The sequence below is a fragment of the Aethalodelphis obliquidens genome, unplaced genomic scaffold (assembly GCF_003676395.1).
Source record: "Aethalodelphis obliquidens isolate GAN/ISIS:26980383/991018 unplaced genomic scaffold, ASM367639v1 scaffold34, whole genome shotgun sequence".
NCBI classification, from domain to species: Eukaryota; Metazoa; Chordata; class Mammalia; order Artiodactyla; family Delphinidae; genus Aethalodelphis; species Aethalodelphis obliquidens.
The window spans coordinates 1208014-1232570 of NW_020837978.1; the positions used below are offsets into that span (position 1 = coordinate 1208014).

General features: G+C 46.6%; 1 protein-coding gene and 1 long non-coding RNA gene across 4 annotated transcripts in view; both read right to left on the reverse strand.

Moving 5' to 3' along the window:
• GMDS (GDP-mannose 4,6-dehydratase) overlaps positions 1-24557 on the reverse strand; it is a 485716-nt gene that overhangs the window by 206268 nt on the left and 254891 nt on the right. The gene's annotated exons all lie outside the window — the stretch shown is intronic.
• The window catches only part of LOC113631662 (uncharacterized), a 44814-nt gene that overhangs the window by 249 nt on the left and 20008 nt on the right, over positions 1-24557 (reverse strand). The gene's annotated exons all lie outside the window — the stretch shown is intronic.

A 24557-nucleotide genomic window follows, 5' to 3' on the forward strand; every position in this document is an offset into this window, starting at 1 on the left:
CTGTATTAGAAAAAAAAGACAGGAATTTCAATGCAATGTATCTAAATAATGTAGTTCCTAACAGCATTTTTAAAAACAGAAGTATAAATTTAAAGAACCGTGACAAAGGAAAAACGATGAATTAATAAAATAGCATTCCACTCTTATTTTCTAAGATTAGAAATAGTAAATTATTTATTTTTACTACAATTAAGAACATTTTAATGATCAGACAACCGGGCAAAGCTATGAAGCAGTGGGTCAGTCTATGGCGACATGGATTTTTCTTTTTACACAATGGACGTGAGCGTGTAGCAGGGGGTGGGAACAACCCTACAATCCCCATTCCCGGTCTTCATCCATTTAGGAGTGTTTACTACATGTGGCAAAGGTAGATTTGCTGGTGATGAACTCGGGATAAAATGGAAAAAATGTGAACCTTGACCTTCTTAACACCACTTAAAAATCAGAACCAGGCCCCTCCATACACCACCCCACGGCCTTCAGCTCGACACACTGGAAACCTGACCCCTCGTCCGGGCAGAAAGGATGCTTGTCAAACTCCAGCTAAGCGGCAACCCCGCGGCGTCCCCCACTCTGCTGCCTCGCCCCCGCCACCAGAAGACAGAGAGATTCTTCTAAAGAAAGCCCAATTTCATATGGATTCTAGAGTTTACAACACTGTCTGACGTAAGAACTATTTTTGCCTTGTTTTCAAAGTTCATTTGCAAAACATATCACAGAGGATATAAATCTGGACTCAACAAGAAAGAACGTTTACATTTTTATTGCTGGAGCATAGAAACTCCACCATCTGTGTTCACTGGGTCCCTCTTCATGCGTTATCATCTAAACCCACCGAAGTACCCTAACTTCATCGCCCCCCTTCAGACGTCAATTGCTTTCTGTAAGAAATGTTTCTCAACTACGTTTCTTTATAACCTTTCTTCCCTGTTTTGCCCTTGATTATAGAAACTTTTATTTTACGTCTCCTCTCTCACGTCTTAAACCTGGTAGATTTGCAACAGCCGAAAGAGCAGTAGCAGAGGGGACAACAATTCTGTAAAATGCAGCACATGCACAACTGATCTGTGTTTATTTCCAAGAGAAACAGAGATGCCCGAAAATGCCTGTTGTCCTCTATTTTTCCAAACTTGAAAACCTGAAACTAGGCAAAAATGAGGTGAAATTTCGCAACAAATTGAGCTAAGGTGATAAAATCCATGGGGAAAGAGGAGGAGGAGAAGATTAAATGACATTAAAAAATATCCAAGTCTTCATTTGATTAACTTTAATCTAATTAGAAAAAGTCACTGCTCGGTTCCCAACCAAACAAGGAGGCCTCAGAAGGTTTATGTAAAAAGGAAAAAAAACAAGGTTAGAGCAGCAAAAATAATGCTGAATTAAAGCACTCGGAGGCCGACGGCTTTGAACCTGGGCCCCACCAGCCCTGTAGCCGGCGAGGCCGTCTGCAGAGGCCCGGCTCCTGCTAACAGAGCCCCCATTGTTTCCAGAGGCAGCGAGAAAAACGCTGCTTTACATCTGCCCACACCACAGCCCCGAGAAAGGCGGCCGAGGGTGCGCAATCCCCGGGAAGGAGAAAAATGCGGGGTTACACTCAGCCCCTCCCCCCTCCCTGCCATCCCCACTCACACAGAAAAACACACCTTTCTGCTAGAAACTACCTGAGCTCCACTCCTGGCACGCAGGCTGCAGCAAAGGATGTTACGGTGGCGCATGATGTATACCTGGAAATTTCTGATTCATGTGGCATTGGGCATTTCTCTGCCCTCTACCCACCGCCCCTCCGCCTGCACCTCAGCTCACGCCTCGGCCGGTGCGGCCTGGCAGCCCGGAGAAGAGCCCGCATCTGGGGGGGGTGCGGTGCTTCCACACCTGTTCAGAATGTCTGTGCAGTAGTTAAGGATGAACGCTTACTCCAGACCAGACAAACAGTAGACAGTGCATGTGTGGATATGCATATATGAATGGGCAATGTGGCCGGGAACAAAGGGTTTACTGTGTGAGCTGAATCAGTGCAGGGGACACGCTTTAAAAAAGCTGGAGCTTCACAGAGTTTACATTACAGACGGGAAAAGAGGCCTAAAAATGTTAAGTGCTTGGAGCTACTGCGGGCCGTGCAGAAGGCGGGTCGTCGGGCGCGAGCAGGACCCGGTTTTCAGTGAAGGGCAGGCCTCAGCCACCAGACCAGCAAGTCCACGGCCACTTGGACTGGCCTCTTGAAGTTCAACGACAAACCCTGCCGAGATCACAGCGAGGAACACACCTGAGAGCTTTTTAAAATCGTTCTCTATAATATACGGGTTTTATTCCTAACTTTGGAAAAGGCAGAGCTGGGAGGTGTCTGGTTGGGAGCTGGGGCCGCAGGCTGGGGACTCAGGCGGCCGCTCTGCTGCCCTGACAGGACAGCCTGCTCGGGTCCTTTCCAGAAAGAAAAACCACCCAGCACAGCAAACTCACAGGATGATAACAGAAATGCATGTTTGGTTTATACTACACTAACAGTTTCGGTAACTTTCGAATTAGCACCACCCCCAAAAAGCAGTTAACAAAGCATCCGTGTTGTCCTTCAGTTTCTGCAAAACTCTGCTTCAGACAAGTCGCGTGGATACATTCAGCCACGTTTCTCAATTTACTTACAATAATTTTACAGAATCTGTGTGTTTCCTTCTATGATTTTAATTCGGGTGAATTCTCCAATACATGGAAAAATGACTTTGAACTCAAAAGCATAAATTGTAACAATTTTTAAGTTGAAATATCCACACACTGCATTTTTAAAGGGCATGCTAATACAGTCAAAATAAGGGACACTTTAAAACAGTGGTTAAATCAGCATCATAAAATAAGCCTTACAAGTTTTCTACAAAGTTTTTTTCCTCTCTGAAATGTTAATGAAGACATATCTTATTTATACTATTATAGGGTAATACAAGCAATTAGGCACGAGTCTTAAGAGGTAACAGTAAGGTTACGTCTGACAGATTTGATAGTGTTTGTGGGCAAATACAGACAGAAATAATTTTGACAAATCTAGAATCCATCCATCTGGATTTTACAACACAACTCTGTGCACTCAGACCACCAGAACACTTTACATCCTAAGGTCCACTCAGCCTAAAAACGGAAAACTCAAAGCCTTCCCTAATTATTACACGAGAAGGTCTCTACCACAAAGATCCTTAGAAACAAGTGGACACGCATCTTAGATACAGATCAAGGTATAAGAGGAAATTTCCCTTTACTGCTTGAGTAACTTTGAATTATTCATAAGTATGAGTCAAAGATGTTTAATAAAAATAAGTCAGTAAATCAAAAGAAAATTCTGAGAAAACAAACCAGAATAAAAGTTAAAGTTGGTGAGAGGTGAAACTAAAAGAAAACCCACGTTCAGGAGCCCTGACAAGGGAAGGCAGAATGTCTGCAGGTGGAAGAAACATCCTGTTATTTCATAGGTGTTTTCTCCCCAGGGAGGCCACTCTAGGAGTGCCGGGTCCCAAGAGTTCACCTTATCTCCCAATATCTGTTCTGCAATCAGGAGCTGTTCACCCATAAATGTACTCACCAGTCTATGCTAGGTGGGTAACCAGGTCACCTGGGAAACACTTTCCTGTGTTGATGGGGTGAGTATACAGATGAGCAGGGGGGCAAGTGGGGATCTGGACTGAAAGCACTTAGTGTCATAAACTGAGTGCATTCCCATCACGAGACCGCCTCAACCCCAGGGGACAAGAACGATGGAAGGAAATTGAGAACACGGCTTTGCAGAGCACCGAGGTGGGCATTTTTACATCCCTTCCTTCATTTAATAGTTTGAAAGGCTCTTTGAGTTAAAGAACTTTACAGATGATGAAATTCATCTCGGAGGTGTCACACGGGACAGAGCTGGGGGTCATTCCTGAACCTCTGACTTCAGTTGAGGGCTCTTTCCGGACCCTCTGCTACCAAGGTTGTAAGCAGATGTTGAGTAGCTGTAGAATGTACAGGAATATATGGCATAGACTGTGTATCCAGATACTTAATATCCAGGAAAGTAGCTCTGTAACCAGAATCGTAGAAAGCAGTAATTGTGTATTACTGGAAATCAGGAGTACAAAGGTACAAACCTCGAGTTATATAAGTAAGCACTGGGATGTGATGCACAGCACAGTGACCACAGGCAACAGGGCTGGGTGGCACATCGGAAAGCTGCTAAGAGAGTAGATCCCAGAAGTCTTCACCACAGGGAAAGAAAACCTTTTCTCGGGATCTACGTGAAATGACGGATGCTAACTTTCTGTGGTGATCATCTCACACGGATGTTGTGATCAAGTCATTGCACTGCACACTTTAAACTCATACACGGCTGTGTGTCAAGGACATCTCAATAAAACTGGGAAAAAAGAGGAATCGAGAGTAGATTCCGTATGAATATTTAAAATTTCAAATGTTCGTTTAAAATTAATTACTCATAATTCACATGCACTGTCCTTCTAAAAGTGATTTAAGGACACCTTGTAACGTGAATACCCACAACTGAAACAATAACATGAGAAGGAGATATTGAGAAAGGGAGCTGACACCACGTCGTGACAGCAGTACGGACGTCGGGCCCCTCTCGGTCCCCAGCAGATGGGCAGCTGCCGCCAGGAGGGGCCCCGGGCGGCGCAGTTCCCAGGATGCTCTGCTCTGGCATGGGCACAACCAGGAATGCTTTCAAGGGTGCCTCTGTAGATGCTCACGTGTTCCCTCGGTTTCTGTCCTTTGTGTTTTAAGGGCACCCTTAGAGAAGGCAAAGGCCCCCAGAGATCAGCCCAGCGCAGGCACATGTGATTCAGGCGCGCACTCCCTGGCCAGCTAACCTGAGGCTGCAAAGAAGAGCCGGGCAGGGGTCTTTCTTTTTGCAGCAATGATTTCAGACTCTCTCTGCTCTTGGCAGAGGCTGGAGGGCTGCGCAGATCTCGCAGGTGGGGTACGTGGGTGTCCTGAACTGGCCATCCAGGCCCCGGCCACGGCCATTAGGTGTTTACCCAGGAATGTCTCTGACATTGTTAGGAACTGAAAATCCCAGGACCATCTTACTAGCAGGGGAAGAAAGTGGATGGAAATGTTTACAGGCAGAAAAGAAAGCACTGAGGGTCCGCAAGAAGAGCCCACAGAACCCACAACCAGGAGCGCCGTTCAGGAAAGAGGCAATTCTGTCCCGGGGCATTGGGTGGGCTCTCTCTCCGTCACTCTGGAGGACGCTTGGTAAGGACAGGAGCGGTCGCCCCCAAACACGGACCGGCCCTCCTCCTGGGGGCGACTGTCATAAGCCCGGTAGGCTGGCTCCTTGGGACGTTCCCCCCGACCCCAGAAAGGTGACCCTAACAGGGCGGGGGGCTGCAGGCGGAGGGGGTCTCTGACCATGCCTGCCGCCCCAGAGGGAGGGGCCACCCTCTCACTGTAGGAGGAGCAGGTCACACGGTGCCTGTGCCCTGGGCAGAGCGGGGACAAGGCTGTGTGACAGGCGGCTTCTGCCCACGGGCCGCTCGGGCACCTGTGCTGACATCTCCAGCTCAAGGGCGTAAGTGGAGGAATCGGTGCTGGTTTCTCCCAGTCGCTCCTGCTCTGGTGCCGGGTGACAACCGTGGGACTGCTGTAACCGGCTTTAGGAAGAAGTGTGCTTTGTGGTCCCTGCTGTGTCGCTGGACCGTGAGGAAGCCAGGACACGCCTCCCACTGCCTCCGAGCGGGAAGCTCAAAGAAGGGCGCATCGTTCAGCTCGGACTTTCAGGCCCATCGTGCCCTTGACTCGCAGAAGGAGAACACGTGCCCATCAATCCGCAGCTCCACTCTCTCTCCCCTCCCCCAAACAGCCCCCCACGCGTGTTCAGAGCACGGCTGTACCACTCCAGGCCAAACCATCACCGAGGCTCCTGCCCGTGAGGTGGAAGCCTCGGATGGGCCGGGTGCGCCCCACCCCAGCACATTTGGTCTTTTCAGAGAAGGAAGCGCGCTGCAGCGCTGGCCACCCGGGAGACAAATAAACGCTCTTCTGTCCACACAGTCCTCTTAATGGAGCGCTTACTGTCGCTACACCCAAGACACACCTATGAAGCTTAAAAAGTCATTTAGGAGCAGTACACAAAACACGCTATTAGTTAAATGAAGCCATGTGAGCAGTTTTACTTTTCTTGATATCACTTCTCATAGACGGCAGACGTGATAAAGTTGACTGAGAAACTGATTTCTGTAAGCAAAGAAATGTGCACGGGCCCCGGGGCTGAGTGCCACCTGCCCCAGGCGCTGGGTGCACGGCATCCATCCCCCGGCCACAGACGAAACACATCCAGGCTTGGGTGGCTTCCCCTCGTGTCCTCCAAACTGAACACAGCCATCCGCGCCCCAGCCCTACCGCCCACCGCCGCCCACCCCCTGCACGCTCAGACGTTATCGTTATCTAACGACGCTGTGAGCATCCAGACGAGAGGCCCCAGTGCCGTGGGCTGAGAAAGGGCCGGCCGGGCGCAGGCGGGAAGCCCTCCAGCTGGGGCCTGCTCGTGACTCTTGGCCTCACTGTTTGAGACTTTCTGGCATTTTTATTGCCTGTTGTCTCAGTGATAATGTGCAAGCATAGAGATATATTAAAACCCTAAGTAAATACATTCAAAGAGAGAGAAAGAATAGGCCATTCGAGAAAACAGCATGAGAACATTAATTCCGAAGCAGCACGTACAGAGAACGCAGTATTTTAATTTTTCAAATTGCCATAAAAGTGTTAGTTGAGGCCATTATTATTTCAGTTGAGTGCTTCGGGGAGCACAGATAAATAAATAAATTATAAATGACATTCCATGAAATGAAAAGCTGAAGGCAAGCCCTGGTGAGCTGGACTTCTCCTGTCCCTTTTTGTTCCGGAAATACTTCGTGAAATTGTGAAAGCACTAATCTACAAAAGAAAAGCGTAACTACCTTCACTTCAGATTTATCTGTTCCATGCTAATACAATAAAATTGCTGTATGAAGCTGCCATTGCTAATAATAAGGAGAGACAATTATGATGTATTCTTGTAAGGATTTTTTAAAAAGTTACAAACAGCTCAATTCTTTCCTTATAAGTCTCATAATACTTTCTGCATGAACATAGTCCAGACTAAGATTAACCTCATGGGACTTCCCTGGTGGCGCAGTGGTTAAGAACCTGCCTGCCAATGCAGGGGACACGGGTTCGAGCCCTGGTCCAGGAAGATCCCACATGCCGCGGAGCAACTAAGCCCGTGCGCCACAACTACTGAGCCTGTGCTCTAGAGCCCGCGAGCCACAACTACTGAAGTCCGTGCACCTAGAGCCTGTGCTCTGCAACAAGAGAAGCCCCCGCTCGCCGCAACTAGAGAAAGCCCGTGTGCAGCAACAAAGATCCAACACAGACAAAAGTAAAATATAAACAAATAGATAAATTTTAAGGAAAAAAAAAAGATTAACATGGCAAGAAACTTGCCCTTTTTTCTTTTTCTTTTCTTTTTTCTGAATGTGAACAAATACACGATATTGATCTTAAAGCCAAGGAGCCCAGAGGTGCTGGGACATTGTGCTTCTGGTGACGTGGGAGCATCTCTGGGCTCCAGACTGTTTCCCGGGCAAATGAAGTATGAACTCCGAGTGCGAGCAAAGCATGCTCCCTCCTACGACTGGACAGTTAGGTTCCCAGATCCCTTTTTACAAATGAATCTCTCCCTGGCCCATGTACTATCTCCTGCCCTTACCGTCCTCTGTCTTTACCCACGGACAGACCTCCACGCCCACAGCAGCAACGTGGCTCGAATGCAGTGCTGAGGGGACAGAGGACGCCCACCAGGCTACCAGCAGGGACAGCTTCCTTCCCACAAGGGGCTCAGACGATACTTTAACTGTAATAACTCGATCCATATTAAAGGTAACAATTCAACACTTACTATTTCTATTCTCTTGCCTATGACTTGCATGATGTGCGATATATATGCCTAATAAGCAAGAAAAATGATGATTAATGCTTCACGGAAAAGCTGAAGTAGAAATGAACACATTTGTTTGTAACTAGACTCTTCTAAATTCTTTTCCCCAGCTGCTCTGTCAGAACTTACTCTCTTTGCAGGGAAAAGATAGCCCTTTGGATGAAACAGCCCCCATTTGCTAGCTACGTGTGACAACATCCAAAAGGGGTACAATATATCACCCAAACAGCTCACAAACCGGCTGGTCACATTATTTATTACGAGCCACACATGTGACAAATTATTTAGCTCAGTTGATCCTAATATGTCAAAGAGCAAGCAATTAGCCAGCGCAGTCAGAGGGCTGTTTGTGGAATTTATGGAAGCGCTCAAGCGGCCCGGCACTTCAAAGCCCCATTAAGGGGAACCTTTTAATGACTCACTGGAGATGACAAGCATTACACAGCACATATGGCAGCCGAGAAGCTGGCGGCCGATTCTGTTACACTGGCCTCCGCGGCCTCCCCTCCCCAGCTGTTTACGTGTCTTCAGCGAGGGCTGGGCTGCGTCAGCATCTCGGTGCTGGTGCCGCAGACCCGGGCTCTGGGAACCGCTGGAACCCCACACTTTTCTGGGTCTGGGCGAGTTATTCCACAGACGAGGAAAGACAGAAAACTCAGACAGCCAGGGGCAGCCCGGGGACGTCCGACAAGCGGCCCTTCCCGCTCTGTCCCTGTACTTTATAGAGGCAACATGACAGTGAGAACCCCCCTTCCAGGCTGTCGGGAGGGCAAGGGGGTGCTATGGGGACGAGGAGGGTCTCGCGGTGAGCCCCAGGGATGCCGGGCGAGCGCACGTGCCACCGGCGTCGTGCACTTGCACCTCCTCCCAGCACTTGCCCTTCAGGCGGCTGTCACTCGGGCCGGGGGCATGGCCGCCCCGCTTTGGGGAGAAGGGAATCTGGGGCAACGGCTCTGAGCGCAGGGCCACGGTGTCTCTGGAGACGGGCACACGGGTTTCGAGCCTCGGCATCCGGCGGCACCGGGGCAGAAGGAGAGAGAGAGACCCGGCCTGAGATGCCTGCCTGGCGGGTGAGAGGCCCGAACCCGAGCGCTTGCGTGTTTGTAAGTGATGACGACCCCGGCTCTTTATCAGGGGTGTCGGGTGCCTCGGCAAGGCCAGCTGGGTGGGTGGGAGGAGCTGGTGACAGCAGCCAACCAACCCCCACCCAGGCCCCTCGCGGGGAGGGAGAGGTGAGTGTCCAGCCACACCGGGGGGCCCACCCCTGCCCACCCCTCACCTCCTGCATGAAACCCCCAGCGGCTGCGCTTCCGGGTCCCCCAGGGCCACAGCAGCACAGCTTGTGAGAGGTGGCAGCCCAAGAGGGGACCGCCGTCTTTCACAGGGCTCGTCCCGCGATGTCCCCCGGGGACAGCACTGCCGCCCAGCCTCCGGGCCGCCAGTGCCAGCAGTCACTCTGTTCCTGACTCGAGTGTTTCACTCTGGCCTGATGGAATTTCAAATTTATTACCTTGCTTATATGCAAAAGCTGATGGAAGAAACGTGAAATTTGAGAGGTGACACAGAAAGACGCGGACGTTTCTTCCACAGTGTGGTTTAAATGCTGACCCTCCCTCCCAGTGCACCTTCTATCCAAGTGCTGACAGAACTGGGGACCACGGGCAGCCTCTCAATTATACTGTTTTGAACAACTAAGTACCATGGCAGGGTGGCAGGGCGAGAGGGAAGACACACTCGTTTGAAATAACATCAATCAGTCCCAGTTTCCACGATTCAAGGGGCCACGTGAAAGAATCTGTTTAAAAAAGAGGTAAAAAAATGAGCTGTAATTATTGTGAGCATGACCTCACAATTCTAAGTGTTCGATGTCAATGCAGACGTAGAATTCTATCCCTTTAGAAAGCTAGACTTTTGGGTGGGGAGCACCCACGGCCTGTCCACGCCATGAAGGAAGCAGCAGCACGTTCTCCCACCAGGGGCCGAGGTCCCTTGGGATGGATGTCCCCTAGTGGGACCAGCAGTGGATTCAGAGCCCTGGGCGGAGTGAGGGACTCTGGGAAAACGACAACTCGAAAAGATGCCAAAGACGCGTTTGAGGATATTAGATAAAATTGTTTTATAAAATGCAAAAAGAAAAATTCCAATATTTCGAAGTATCCTTATGTTATTTAAAATATGAATATGTACTTAATTTAGCAAATTAAATATTTATTTAGTCACTTAACCATTTTGTCCACATTCCTTAAGGTTTAAATATTCGGTTGGCTCAGAGTATTTTTTGTTTCTTCCCTTTGGAAAATATGGGACGGCCTCATATTTGAGGTTACCTATTCCTGGGCATGTGTAATTCAAAATAAAAAGAATACAAAACTGTAAAATACCGTAAGAATATGCAAAAAAGTTCTATCCCAAAAAAATTCTTTCAAATGAATGAATTTGAACTAATGTAAAAGAACATCAATCTTGATGTTTGTGATTCAGATTTTATAGACAATATTCGAATAACTTTTATTTAACCAAATATATTTTATTTTCAATCTTTTTTCCATTTACATACTACATAAATACGTAACACACACAAAAACTGGAAAAGTATGTGCCAACACAATCTCTGTTAGGATTAAAAAGATTTTTTTAAGTATATAAATGCTAAAAGATACATTATAGAAATATTTTAGTCATTTAATTAACACACACATGCACACAAAATAAAACCCATGGCACTCTATTATCATCTCAAAACTGTTAAACACCAGAATTACACAGGTAGATTAGAAATCAGAAGAGATTTTAAGACTATGGAATCTTGACAACTAAAGTCACTAAAGTACTGTATATCAAGACGTTCTCAATGGGTTTTTTTATCTTGGAGTATTGCCAAATATTTTCACAATTTCTATTTGCCAAAGTAAACTTGACAAAGTAAAATGTGCTCAGAATAAGAATTAAGATTGTTCATCTGTTTTAAAATATGCAGGAAAAATGATTTTGTGTGCACGTGTGTGTTAATTAAATGACTAAAATATTTTTATAATGTATCCTGGATTGCATCTTCATCAAACAAAAAGAGAATTCAGGGCTTCCCTGGTGGCGCAGTGGTTGAGAGTCCGCCTGCCGATGCGGGGGACACGGGTTCGTGCCCTGGTCCGGGAGGATCCCACATGCCGCAGAGCGGCTGGGCCCGTGAGCCATGGCCGCTGAGCCTGCGCGTCCAGAGCCTGTGCTCCGCAATGGGAGAGGCCACAGCAGTGAGAGGCCCGCGTACCACAAAAAAAAAAAAAAGAAGATAATTCAGTGTTGGTAACACTAGAAATATGACCTGCGTTTGGGGTTATGCTGAGGAGCTGAAGGTGATGAGAAAAGAAAAGGCTTTGAAGTGAAACGTAAAAGAGATCATTTATTGATTTATATAATCCTTAATCTTTAAGCAAAGGATGTAATCCTCATGATGCAATAAACAGACTCCGAAAATAAATGTGAAGATTCGTTAAGGAAACAAAGCTCTGCCCAGGTTCCTGGGAGGCTGTGGGGTGAGGCTGGAGAAGGTGGAAGGGCTGGGAGCAGAAGACCCAGGTTCATGGGGGGCTTTCAGGCAATTCCTGAACTTCTGTGATGTGACACTCCCTCACCTAACAGGGGACAACCATACTACCCAGTGCCATCGTGAGCACTGATTAAATGAGGTGACGTTTTCTGAAAACTCTGACACACGACACAAACGTTAGGTATTAATACGGACATTTGTTTGTTTCTGCAATGAACTTTTACCTAGAATATACCATGAAATAAAACTCTCCCCTTCCGTCCTGATTTATAGTGAAAAATAAGATAATTAATTCTCCTACGTACAGCGTTCTCTGATCACCTTTACCTTTTCCCTTGGCGGGCAAGCCAGGAAGAGTGACCTTGCAGGAAAAACTTCCTCGGGTAACAGTTATGGCTAAACTGCCCAAGTAAAACCACTTGCCTCTATGACTCGGTATCAGAGTCCCCGTCCTTCTGGGGACAAGAGAAGAGAGTTTCTCACAGGTTGATGGACAGCAGTCCCCGCAGGGTCACCTCAGAGATGCTGCGCTGCTGGAACTGTCACTTCCAACCCCCAAGGTCACAGAACGTTCCTGAAGTCTCAGGGTCAGACCCACAGGAGAGTGGTCTCAGTTTGCTGCGGATGACCAGGCGGCCAGCAGAACCACTGACGGAAAAGGTTAAGGGGCCTCAGTGGGGAAGGGATGGCAGGCACACGCTCTCACCAAGCGGCTGCACCCTCTTCACACCTGGGACACTCTACATAAGAGCAATCCAGACACGGCCAACGTGGCCACTGAAAAACACCGGGAGAGATTTAAAGACCATCCTGCAAGGTGCACTGTTTCCTTGGCCACCTGGCCCGGCAGCCATGTGCATCTCAGGAGGTAGGGGTAGAGGAATGTCACATTGTTTGAGGGATGCTTCCTTTGGGGAGTAAATTTATACAACTTATGAGATCTAGAAGCAAAATGCTCTTTAAGGCAAGCACCCAGGATTCAGAGGTCAGCCACACCTGTCTGCATTCTCCAGCTCGCCTGAGCATGTGACTGGCTACGTCCTGGTCCAGCGGTGATGCGTAACTGCACAGAGAAATATCATCTCTTGAGAAAGCCCTCCAGTCACCTATGCAAACCAACCTGCGTTAGTTAATACCTCAGGGACCTCCTTCCATTGTTACAACCACGGGTGTTCTAAGGGATGATGCGATGTGTTTACCCTCAAAATTGTAACCCGCGACCCCTGGGGAGCCCCTGGCTCTACAGGTGTGCTCTGGAGCGTGTCCACATAGACGGCTGACTCGCAGTCCCATGGGTCTAGGCTCTAACATTTCCACTGGTCACGTTTACAGAAGGGTGACAAGCGTGGAATGAACAATGCCCATCAATGTACATGTTAATGCTCTGGACAGGTATTATTTAATCCCTAGAAATAGGAACTGAAGTATAAATGAACCCAGTGTACTTTCTGCAGAATCCAGTGGAGAACCAGGTCGATGATTAGATATTTGGAAAACAGCACTTAAAAATAAAACTTAAAAGACTCCAATAAAAGGGTACTTTCCCAAGAGAAATGCACTCAAGAGAGCAAATGGTGGAAAGCAGGGTTTGAGGCAGCCCTCGCTCTTCTGCATTTTCCTGGGCCAGAGCGACCATCATGCCCCCCGTCAGGTATGGGGACTGACTTCAGTGAGCCTGCTGCTCTGGTACAGAGTGGACCTGCTGAAGTCAGAGGCTGTGTCGCATTCACTGCGTCATCGGTCCCCAGTGCAAAACTGGTAAGTCGCAATAAATGCCAGTATTCAAAAAATATTCCCTGTATAAACTATTATTAAAAACTGTGAATAAGTAAAGAGCGAGCCCAAAGAATTCACGGATTATTTCTAAAATTCAGTTATGAACATGGAAAAGAAAATAATTTACTGGTGATTTTCTATTTAAACAGATAGTGGGTGCGAAACACAGAAAAATATTTAGACTTAGGTGAGAAGGACAACCTGGCTGCAAGAGGAACAGTCTCGAAAGTGCACCCAGGCAGCGGCAGAGCCGCTCAGAGCCCTCAGAAATCTTTGAGATGCAACTCTGGATGGTGTGGGTGTTGACCGGCTAAGGAAGCCAGCTGGCTGCGTGAGTAAACACAAGGTGACCTCAAAATTATGAGCTGATACAGGCATTCTTATGTTAAGTAAAAGACTATTCCTTGAAGAGAGAAATGTATTCTTATTTCTTAGCACATTACCCCAGTTTTTATATTGAGATAATAACAGGCAAGTTCTTTTCACTATAGATTTTCTGTCCTTTTTACTTCTCTGTGTTTAAGCAGCAGAAAATCTAGTACTGGAAGGTAAACATCCTGACAGATGATCCACTAACTACCAGGTCACGGGCAGGACAGACGCCTCTGTGGGTTGGTCTGGAAATGCACTGTGGTTCTAAGACATCTCTTAAAAGACATCTCACCACCTTCAGGTAGTGAGTTCTGATCTGGACACAGTGCAGGAGACCCGAGAGGGTCCCGAGGGGCCGGCGGCGGGTCCCTCCCGGCCTGGGCAGCTCAGCCTTTCCAGGTGACAACCCTGCCGACCGTAGCTCTGGACTGGAGGGGCTCGGGGGCACTGCTCATTTTGCTTCAAGAACAGGTGACCTTGTTCTCCCCATCTGTGGTGTACAGAGCACCCTGGCGAACAGGAGGAGAGAGACCGTGGATTGCTTTTACTCTTCAGCAAGCAACCGGTGTGTTATCTGCACGTATGTGAAGAGTGGTGAGTAATGCCGTGTGTTCTAAGCGGAGGTGGTCACAGGCAGGAAGGCAGAGCGAGACAGCGAGAGGGGAGGGAAGGAATACTTGCACAAGTATTTTACTGTTATAAGAAGGCCTTCAGAACGGTACCGGGCTAAAGTGCGACTTACTACCCCCGTTCTACCCAGCCCTGTAAATGCGCTGTTTGGATCCTAGCCATTCAGTGACCGTGCAAGCGGCTGCTAGAGTTGCTGTCTCTGCCAGGAGAGTCAGAAAGTGTGCACTTACGCAGCACCTGTCAACGCAAAGGCAGAAGCAATACGATTGGTTCAGCATTCTCCCAATTCCAACCCAATTCCAGTAACATATTCAGAGGATCACGAGAAGCAAAGATAACTTCCGGCGGCAGAAACGAAGCCCCACGTCCAGCTGTAAATCTCAACCACTGCCCGCCCAGGGCTAGGCCTCTGCATGTCTTCTGGTGAACACTGAAATCAGCAGTTAAATCTACACCCTGATTAGACAGCATTAGGTATTCAGTAGAAAAATTAAACTAGAAATAAGGATATGATAGTAGAAATCAAGGATAAAGAAACGAAAAAAAGAACATCCTGTTACCTTGAAACTTTTAGATGAACCAAAGGTAAAGTAATTCCTGAGGTATATCCTTTAGATGGAAAAAGAAGACATTTTAGAAAAGAATATTCTTCTGTTCTCCGTAAAGACGACGTCCATCTATTAAAAAACAGGCAGGAGAAAAAGAAGGCATAAAGGAATCAAAGCGACCAAAGAAGGTGGAAAACAGAAGGCTTTTCCTGCAGAAATGGAACCTGCGACACAAGTGATCTACCTGGACGTACATCCAAAACATGGAGGATATGAATAAGGAGATGAAACAATGAAGGAAAGCTACATTATGTACATTATATATTTATATTATATATTTGTTTTTACATATTATATATATTGTACATATATATATAAAATGCCCCCCACGACACTGTAACCAATTTGCAGCCAAGCCCTTGGGCTTGACAATCAAACTTGTAAGACCAAACTTTTTAAAAAAATCATTAAGCAATTTTAAAAAAAACAAACAACTGAGATTAGAAATGAAGTTGGCTTCCTTTCTAGGAAAAGAGAAGGCTGAATACAGGTTTAAGGAAAGTGACTTTGTAGCACACCATCATCAGTCTTTCCCAGGTGGCCTTCCCAGGCAATACTGACGAAGTCGGCAGAAGCGGATCTGAAGAAACAACATGCTCTTAGAACCGCAAAGATGTGATTAAAAAGGAGCCGCGTAAGTGAGACGAATTTATCTACCCCACAACGCCTGCTCTGTTTTTCACTAAACCACCCGTCTCTCATCTCAGTGTTTCAGCAGGACTGCTCCAACTCTCATCCCAGAAATCCTACTGAGTTTACTGGAAATAACGGGATTCAGATCACTCAAATGACGAAGAGCACCTGCTTTCCTGGAAGATGCACAACGGGAGGAAGCAGGAGACATCACTCAAGACGCGGTGCGAGGAGCAGCCGTCAGAGCAGCTCAGGCAGAGTCACAAGAGGAAGGAGTCAGCGCAGCTTCAGAGGAGCACAGAGCGAGCAGGGATGCCAAATCGTGCAGCTACAGAGAAAGTTAATAGACTCTTTTCCCAGATAAGGTCCTATGTCAAGGAATCTTCATCCACAAAAGGTAGTCAAACTGACTACTTCTGAACGCACATAGAAGTAGGTTTCTTTGTGGTAAGTATTTCATCTTTAGAACTTCTTTTCTAAATCAACCAAGGAAGGCACTGGCTTAAAAACATGGTGTGGCATTTCCGAACTGGAACATCCAGTTTACTGCTGTCTAAATTAAGCATCTTTACCAGGCAGCAGGGCTCTGAGAATTCTTTGCAGCCCTTGGTCCCGCAGAACTGGAGACAGAGAAAATTCATGCCCAGGGCTCTCAGTGGGGCTGACCAAAGGGCTATTTAATTGGCTTTTCAAATGAAGATAAAATATTACTTAGAAACAGAAATATTGGTTATAGTTAACATCACCATTTAGTTAAGCACGCGTGAGGATGTACGTGTGCATATGTGTGCACGCGAGCACACACACATGCCAAGACACACGACAGGTTGGAATGAAATAAACCAGCCTGTGATCTGAAGTGCTCTTAGGATAGGAGGACCAGTTGGCCCCAAAATTCCCTATTTTGCAATTAACTTAGGGTCACTTAAAAAGAAGAGGGAGAAATAATGAAGAAACTCTACATGTAGACTTAGGAGGGTAAAAAAAACCCCTCTGAAATTAACCTTAACACCATTAGCAACAGCCAGCACGTGACCTATAGTCACAGAAAGTCCGCGACCAAGAGACTCCTGACACTTTCTGTTGCTGATTCTTACAAGCACCAGCATGGCTACAGGTGGGACCTTTCAGTTCTCTGGCTCTTGAACTCATTACGTGATGATGTCCAAGCATGGACTTACAAGGGTGCGGCCACATGACGTAATAGAAGAGAATTCCTGGCTCTCTAGTTACAAACCCTTGGGCTCAGCTCCAGTTTTTCCACCTGTAAAACAGAGCTACTGAGGCCTATCGTGCGTTTACTTCGTGAGGATGAGAGCAAGAGGGTGTGTCGTTTAGCCTCTGGTCAGAGCAGCTCTGGAAGTGGGGCTGCCTAGAGAAAAGGACCACTCACCTGATGTATGGCATGAAAAATAAATACAAACTTTAGACTTTATTTCTTAAAAATTAATTTTATAGCATTAATCACAACTGTCCACTGATCTATTTTTTTATGTACTGATCAATGGATATTAAAAGTTACTAATAAAAATGAAAATTAAACACAAATTAAATACGTTAAAGACTATTTTAAAAAAGATCTTTCCACGTATATTACAAAACAGATTTTGATATTTAGAAGGGCCCTCAGATATAGCATATCTCTATTCTAAAACCCTGTATTGCTGAAAAACATTTATGTGAATCTATGACTTGCAGAGATACACACAGATTAAAGAGCAGATATGGGACTCAAGTCGGCACCCCTGGCACCTGGATACCTTCCTTCTACCTGAATATCTACTGATTATTCTGTATGTTAAGCTGAGTGATTTAAAAGTTTCATTATTAAAACATTAACTTTTAAATTTTAATGTTAATTTAAATATAAAATATACCAAAAAGGAACTCATGTTTAATGTTTCCTTATTATAAGAATACATACAAATACACTGTTACATGTTTATTTAATCAAATCTAAGTATTCTTTCATTATTACAAAATTTATTACCTAGTTCTAGTTCATTTAGAATTGAGGGGTGGAACACAGCCACCTAAGTAATATTTAGCATGTAATTTTCCACTGGCCAAGACTTTGCTCTAATGGAATTATAATTAGAGCCAGAGCCAGAACTTAAGGAGAAGGGGCACAATCAACCTACATGTGGGGGCAACGACCCGACAAGGGGTCGCTGTCCTTCGACCCCTTGTATCTCACCTTTCTCACCCACGGTCCTAAGCACCCAGTCAAACATCCATGTGACAAACAGATCAATTCAACCATTCGTTCAACTTATACATTTAAGGGCTTTATGAGAATTATCCAAAGACCAAAAACACTGCCGCTGAAGGAAAGCACAAGCTAGAAGGGCGATTCACATATAACTCGAATCATCCCAGTGAATGAAAAGCACAAATCCCAGAGTTCTGGGGAGGAAAGGATGCAGGCTCAACTACAGAAAGCCTACAGACAAGACTGATGGTCAGTTATGTCTTCACCAAAGTGGCACTTTTTGCCAACGAGACTCTTGGCAGCCCTCAGGGGCTCAGCTAGCACGACTGACCAAATATGGTGGGGAATGTGAAAACACCGCCGATATTAGCATTTATTTTTGAGGCTAACATAATGCAGTCCACAGGCTTGCCATCGGAGCCTGCAGCCACTAAGCGATAAGTGAGCCAGTGGAATTCAGATAATCCGTCGGTTCACACCAGTGTCACGCTCACTGGTAAATGCTGCCAGTCCCCTCTGGCCCTAAGGGTACCTCACTTGCTTTTTAGGGGCATAACTCACAGGCACTGTATTAAAAAGGGAGTTAAATTATGAGAGCGCCAGTTAGCAATGATTTACTCATTAAAAAGTGCATTAAGCTCGCGCCCTGAGCCCCTCGACCTTGCAGCTGATCGCTCCTAAATGGCTTGAATAGAAGTGAGTTATTCACCTCCTGGCAGGGGCCCAAGATTTATCTATTTAAGCCACAGAGTTCTATCATTTATCTGTAAGCTCCCTGCTCGATGTTAAATTTTGAAACGCTGTTTTAATTATAGGAGGAAACTACGCTGAAACAAGTGAAAAGAAATATAGAACTCTGATAAAACAGGAAATATTTAAGCAATCTGGCACCTCTCTCCTGAGAAGTTAAAAGGATGCTTCAAATAATTTATGGATTTAAGGGGATAACGCCCTTGTTATAAAGGAACAGGGGCAGAAGGCCCGGACGTCTCAGGGGCACTTGACCCAGAAACGTCCTATTGGACTTCTGATTCTGGAAAAGAGCAGAACTCTGTAATTTATTAGAAAAGCCTGCACGGAAATTAATTTACAGCCTCGTTATCTCCATGCTACAGAGATAAATATAATTATTTCTCATTTTGAAGTTAAAAAAGAAAAGCTATCTGAGAATAAGTGGATTCCCCCACTCATCCTCTTTCTGCGTGTTTATCTTCAGCATATATCACATTAATGTGTCTGCGATCCAAGTAAAGAAGTCAAGTGTTTAATCTGAACTTCATGTCACTTTCTCAGACCAGGGAAAAGCAGGAGAGGTGGGAGAAGATGTCTAACCTGACACTGGCTGGAGACTACAAAGGCACAGGGACACAGCAGTGATTTCAGGGTGCTGAGAACGCCCCATATTTTTGGTTTATAAAAACTGCTGTGGAAAAGCACCAAGTGACATCATGGTTGCTCCTTGGCCGCTGAGGTGCCCTAGGTGTCAAAGGAGGGTCCACCTCCGCGGACTGCCCAGTCTGCGGGCCGCCCACCTCCCTCCAGCGTTTCCGTCCTTTCTACCTCCTGTGTGACTGCCCACCTGCCATCCCCACAGGACACAGCCCTTCGGTCTGGAGGATGAAGGCTGCAGACTTTTTTTTTACACCAGTTGGCTGGCAGGCCAGCCTGGGGCACAGCACAGCCATCAGCCTCAGGCAGAGGCCAGCTTTGCCCTTTCCTCATGTTCTACACCCCAAAACAGAGAAGACTTCTGAACTCACTGGCTGCCCTGATGAATCAGGGTGTGCGTGGTCCTCAGGCCGCTTTGAGGACTGCTGTCTGCAGAAATGCCAAGGACGGGGGACCAAAGGGACTGAGCTGGGAATCACAGCACGCTCTGCAAAGTGAATGTTTCTGTAACTTACAAAAAACTTCCTGCTTGGTCATTTGTCTGAGAAAAGAAGAAAAGTTATGATATTTCTCCTCCCCTCCTCCTAAAAGGTAAAAGCAATGCCAAGAATGTCCTCTAAAAATATAACATTAATTTCCAACTTCAAGAACTTAGCATACTGCCATCAAGTTCAATCTCCATCAGAAATCCATTAGGGTCTATACTTTTAGGACCTATCAAATCCTTCTTTCTCAGTTGTGTAATTCTGTTGGAATTTTACTGTAACAAGCACTAAAATATCAATGGGAAAAGGATAATGACCAGAAATGGCGCAGATTTTATTCTGTGATAAATCAGATAACTTCACCACATCTCAGAGAACGAAAGGGGAACATAATTGCAAGCGGGCTTCACACTATTAGGACACTGCATTCATGGCAGCCTGCAGACCCGACAGCGACTTGGTTAACAGCCTCCTAGATGAGAGAACGCCCGTTAGGGGGACCTGCGAGGGCACCTTCCTCTGACCCGGGGGTTCTGCAGTGAACAATGGCTACCTGACATCGTGTTTTATCTACTTCACTTCAATTAATTATACTTTTTAAAAATCAGGAACAAAAACAATATTTATTTTATTACATTCATCTACACCAAGGACTGAGGGTGAAAACGACTGACGTTTGCACGTCCGAGGTGGCACTGTTTGGTTATTGTAGTAAGAGATTAGATCTGACTCTTAGGAGATGGTAAACTTACCCCAGCAGCTTCAGGCTGTAAGTTGCATAAACGATTAAACCAGCAGAGGTCCTTCTTATTGGTTAGCTCTCATTAACGACTGGAGAAAATGTTTCTTATTTTCTTCTGTTTGTTCTTAGAATTTTACTCTGAGTGGTGGTGTTAGCAGTGGCCGCTGCTGCCACTTTAAATTACTGACCACTTCCGCCATGCCAGGCTCTGCACACACACCCATTTTCGCATTTATTCATCATAACAAGCACGTGAGATTAGTAACTCTGTTATACCCATCCCACAGATGAGAAAACAGAGGCACAGAGAGGGCAAGGAACTTGCCCTAAATTGGAACCCATGACAGTCTGTTCTAGGGCTTTATTCTTTACCAATTATTTAGCAGCTATATTTTCAATAATACTTTAAAAATAATCCTAACAGAAACCTTGCAAGTAGACATTATTACCATTTTGGAGCAGGGACCACATACTTGGGGAGGTTTACCAAGTTGTGCCACTTCTACAAATCCTTTTCACTTGTCCTCCCTCCACACCTCAGTGACACTGTCCCAAGGCAAGTGCTCACTACCGTGGGCCTCAGGACAGCTGAGCGGTGTCACCTCCAACCCAGCAGCCTGACCTTTCCAAGTCCAAGCGACCATCCCTCTGAAGGTCAAAGCGAGGCATCCAACGTATCGGGCGGGGAACAAACAGGGCCTGTGAATGGCTGTGTCGTCCACTCATATCCTTGGCCTGTCTCTCAACGTCCAGAAAAGATTACGCTAATTTGGAAAAATGTTAGCGGTAGTCCTGGATGATTAGAAAACTTCTGATTATTTTAAAGAAATGGTCAACTTTGCAGAAATATTTGAGCTCCTAATTTAGGCAGACAGGCTAATTTTTTTCCATTTTGTTGAGGGTATAACTGACAAAAGTTATATATATTTAAGGCACACACTTGATGTTTTGATGTATGTAAACACTGTGAAATCACCCCAGAACCAAAGCGGATTAACATCCCGTCACCTCACAGGTAACCTTCCTCTTTCTCCTTTCACTGTGACACCACTGAAGATCTACCTTCTTTGCAAGCTTCACGTACGTGGTACAGTATTAACGATGGTCCCCACACTTTTCATTAGGTCTCCAGAACTGCTGATTCTTAAAACTGGGCTACCACTCCCTCACTGCTGGGTCACGACAGGGGTGAGTGGCTGGTACAGCAGTGGTACCACGCACGGCGGCAGGATCACCTGGGAAGTTGTTTAAAAATGCATTCTTGGGACCCACTCAGACTTGCTGTGTGAGAGACTCGGGGGGGCAGGGCCCCCAAGTCTGTGCTTTAACGACAGCTTGCAGCTTCCAAGCCATCCTCCTGCAGCCAGAAGGCTGAGAACCTTTGAGCGAGGACAGCAGAGAGGAGGAGCCTGAACCTGGGAAACGGTGCGGGTGTCAGAGGTTACGTGATGGCGCCAGTATCTCGTCTAGATGCTGAAACCACCCGTGAAACCAAAGAGCTCCAGAGGCAACTGACTATCAACGTGCAATAGTTACATCTAAGTGATACTGCTAAATATATAGGTTGTTATGGGCAATGTTTAACTTCTGAAGGTATTAGGCTTTTGAAATTATTCAAAGTCCAGTGTTCTCTGCAGGAAAAACTATGAATAATAAACGCGCTTATTCTGACCTCACCAATGCCACATAGCAGAAGCAACACGGCAGAGCTTAAGCAGCACCTACTATTAAGCTACACTCATATTTAAATGCGGTATTTCTTTTCTTTGGGAGAGACTGAAGTTTACACCCACAGCGAAAAGCAACGACACACACACTGTTTCACAGAAGTGGTCCCTCCCCGGCCTCTGACAGCAGCCTGCCTTCCGAACCCAGAGTCTGCCTGTGTGCGTTTCGACCACATATCTTTTACCAAAGCCCACAGTAAATCCACTCTTAATTAACCTTTTAACACCCCGTATGAATTACTTACAAATAACTTTTGGATCTAACAGACAGAGCCACAGTGAGCAGGTGGCTTAAGTTCAACGGCGTTTGGGACAGGGCAGTGTTAGTCTTGCACCGCGCGTGTAAACGTGGGCATCCACCGCACGCCTCGGCCCGCTCTGCTGAGACCTGGGGCTCGCTCGCAGCCGCACGGGCGTCCCCACCGCAGGCCACGCCCGGGCAACACACGTGACTGTGCCCCGCGCTGAGCCTCCTGCTGGCACGGCTGCCAGGCCCCTCGCCTTGTTTACACCAGAGCTGCACTTAGACCCAAGCCAAAGAGAGGAGGCTGGGGAGAGAGACACGAGTGCAATGCCAGACCCTGACTTTCACCACCCCCCATCCTACCCCAGTGCAAGAAGGGGGACCCGGCCTGGGAGGTGCTCCTGGAGAGGCCAGAGCGTCGGGGCGAGTGTGGCAGAGGCCCCTCGTCACCCCTCCCGCCGGTCCCAGCCCCGCTTCCCAGTTCAGTTGCCATTTTGGGCCCCCCTCACAAATTGAACCCTGTTTTCCAAATTGGCTGGAGAAACGTTTTTGCCATGCTGAAATCATTTCCAGAGCTATATCGGGAAACCTGAGGCAGCCGGGCAGCCGGACAGCTGGCCTGTGAATGAGGTGCATTGAGGCGAAATTGGATTCACGTGAAGGGCCGTTTACGCGGAGGGGGTGGAGGTGGACGGAGAGGAATCGATGAATATAAGAAATTCAATTAGCTCAAGCAGCCCTTTAGAAAACATACTGGAGAATATGTGACCTGCCGTGAACCTCGTACAAACCTGAGACCTCTGGGTCTCGAGCGGGGAAGCTGGGTGGGGAGCCCTGGGCAAGGAAGGGGCTCCCCAGCCTGGGAGGCTGCGGAGAGTCAGAGGGTGGGGGGGTTCATGAAAGCCAACCTGCAGCAGGAGATGAGGGGTCAGCCTAGCGAAGAAAACCATTCATTAACCCATCATGGAACACCTGACACAAAAAGAAACATGGCTTTTCATCTTAGCTATCACGGTTTTCTTCAGTGAAATGAAATTAGGACCTATCGTGTTCTTGAAAACTTATCGATCGATTTTTGAGCCTAATGCTTTAATTGACTGCAATAATATTCTGCTCACACTTCTAATCTGATCTTCCTGCCCCGCCAAGAAAAGCCATGGGGACTCCCCGGGAAGAACGACCCCAGTCACAAGTCAAGGGTTTTACAGACGTTTACTCCTGTCCTGTGAAAATCGCCTGCTGTGGAAAACTGGCCCTTCCTTAAACAATCATCTAATTTTAATATCAAAACATTTAATAATATTAAAACATTAATAGAAGGGAATATATGACATTTCTTAAATACTGCTTAGTGCTTTCTTTACAGTTTCAAAGTGCAAACACATATTTATCTCATTTTCACCTGCATCTTTCTTATTGTATACAAAGTAAGATGTTACAATCTACTGTTTTGTTGCCACAAAACAATCTAGTAAAATTGTTCCTATCTAGTAAGGGAATAAACATATACCAGATACTACAGGCTACTTTGCTGAAAGCTTTAGAGAGAAACAGTATGGGAATGGAAAAAACCACGTTTTTAAAAATCACGTTTTTAGGGGCTTCCCTGGTGGCGCAGTGATTAAGACTCCACCTGCCAATGCAGGGGACACGGGTTCGAGACCTGGTCCGGGAAAATCCCACATGCCGCGGAGCAGCTAAGCCCGTGCGCCACAACTACTGAGCCTGCGCTCTAGAGCCCGTGAGCCACAACTACTGAAGCCCGCACGCCTAGAGCCCGTGCTCTGCAGCAAGAGAAGCCACCACAATGAGAAGCCGGCGCACCGCAATGAAGAGTAGCCCCTGCTCGCTGCAAATAGAGAAAAGCCCACACACAGCAACAAAGACCCAACACAGCCAAAAATAAATAAATGAAATAAATTTTAAAATAAAAAAAATAAATAAAAATCACATTTTTATGTGAAAGATTTTGAGCTCCACGGAGTTTGGGGATGACGTCTTACACTCTTCCCAAATACGCTCCCAGTGCCCACTGATACTGGGGTTGTGGCAATCGGTATTTGAAATATATTTGCTGGGAGGGCTATGGGAGTTTACTTATTAACAATCACAAAACATTTAAAAAATCACATCCCCTCGGTATCTTCCAAACGAAAGACATTGCTTTCTCTCCATCAGCCTCCGTAGTTGAGAAACAGATTCGGCGTCCTCCAGAAGTCATTTGAAGGCGGCACGCTGCGAAGG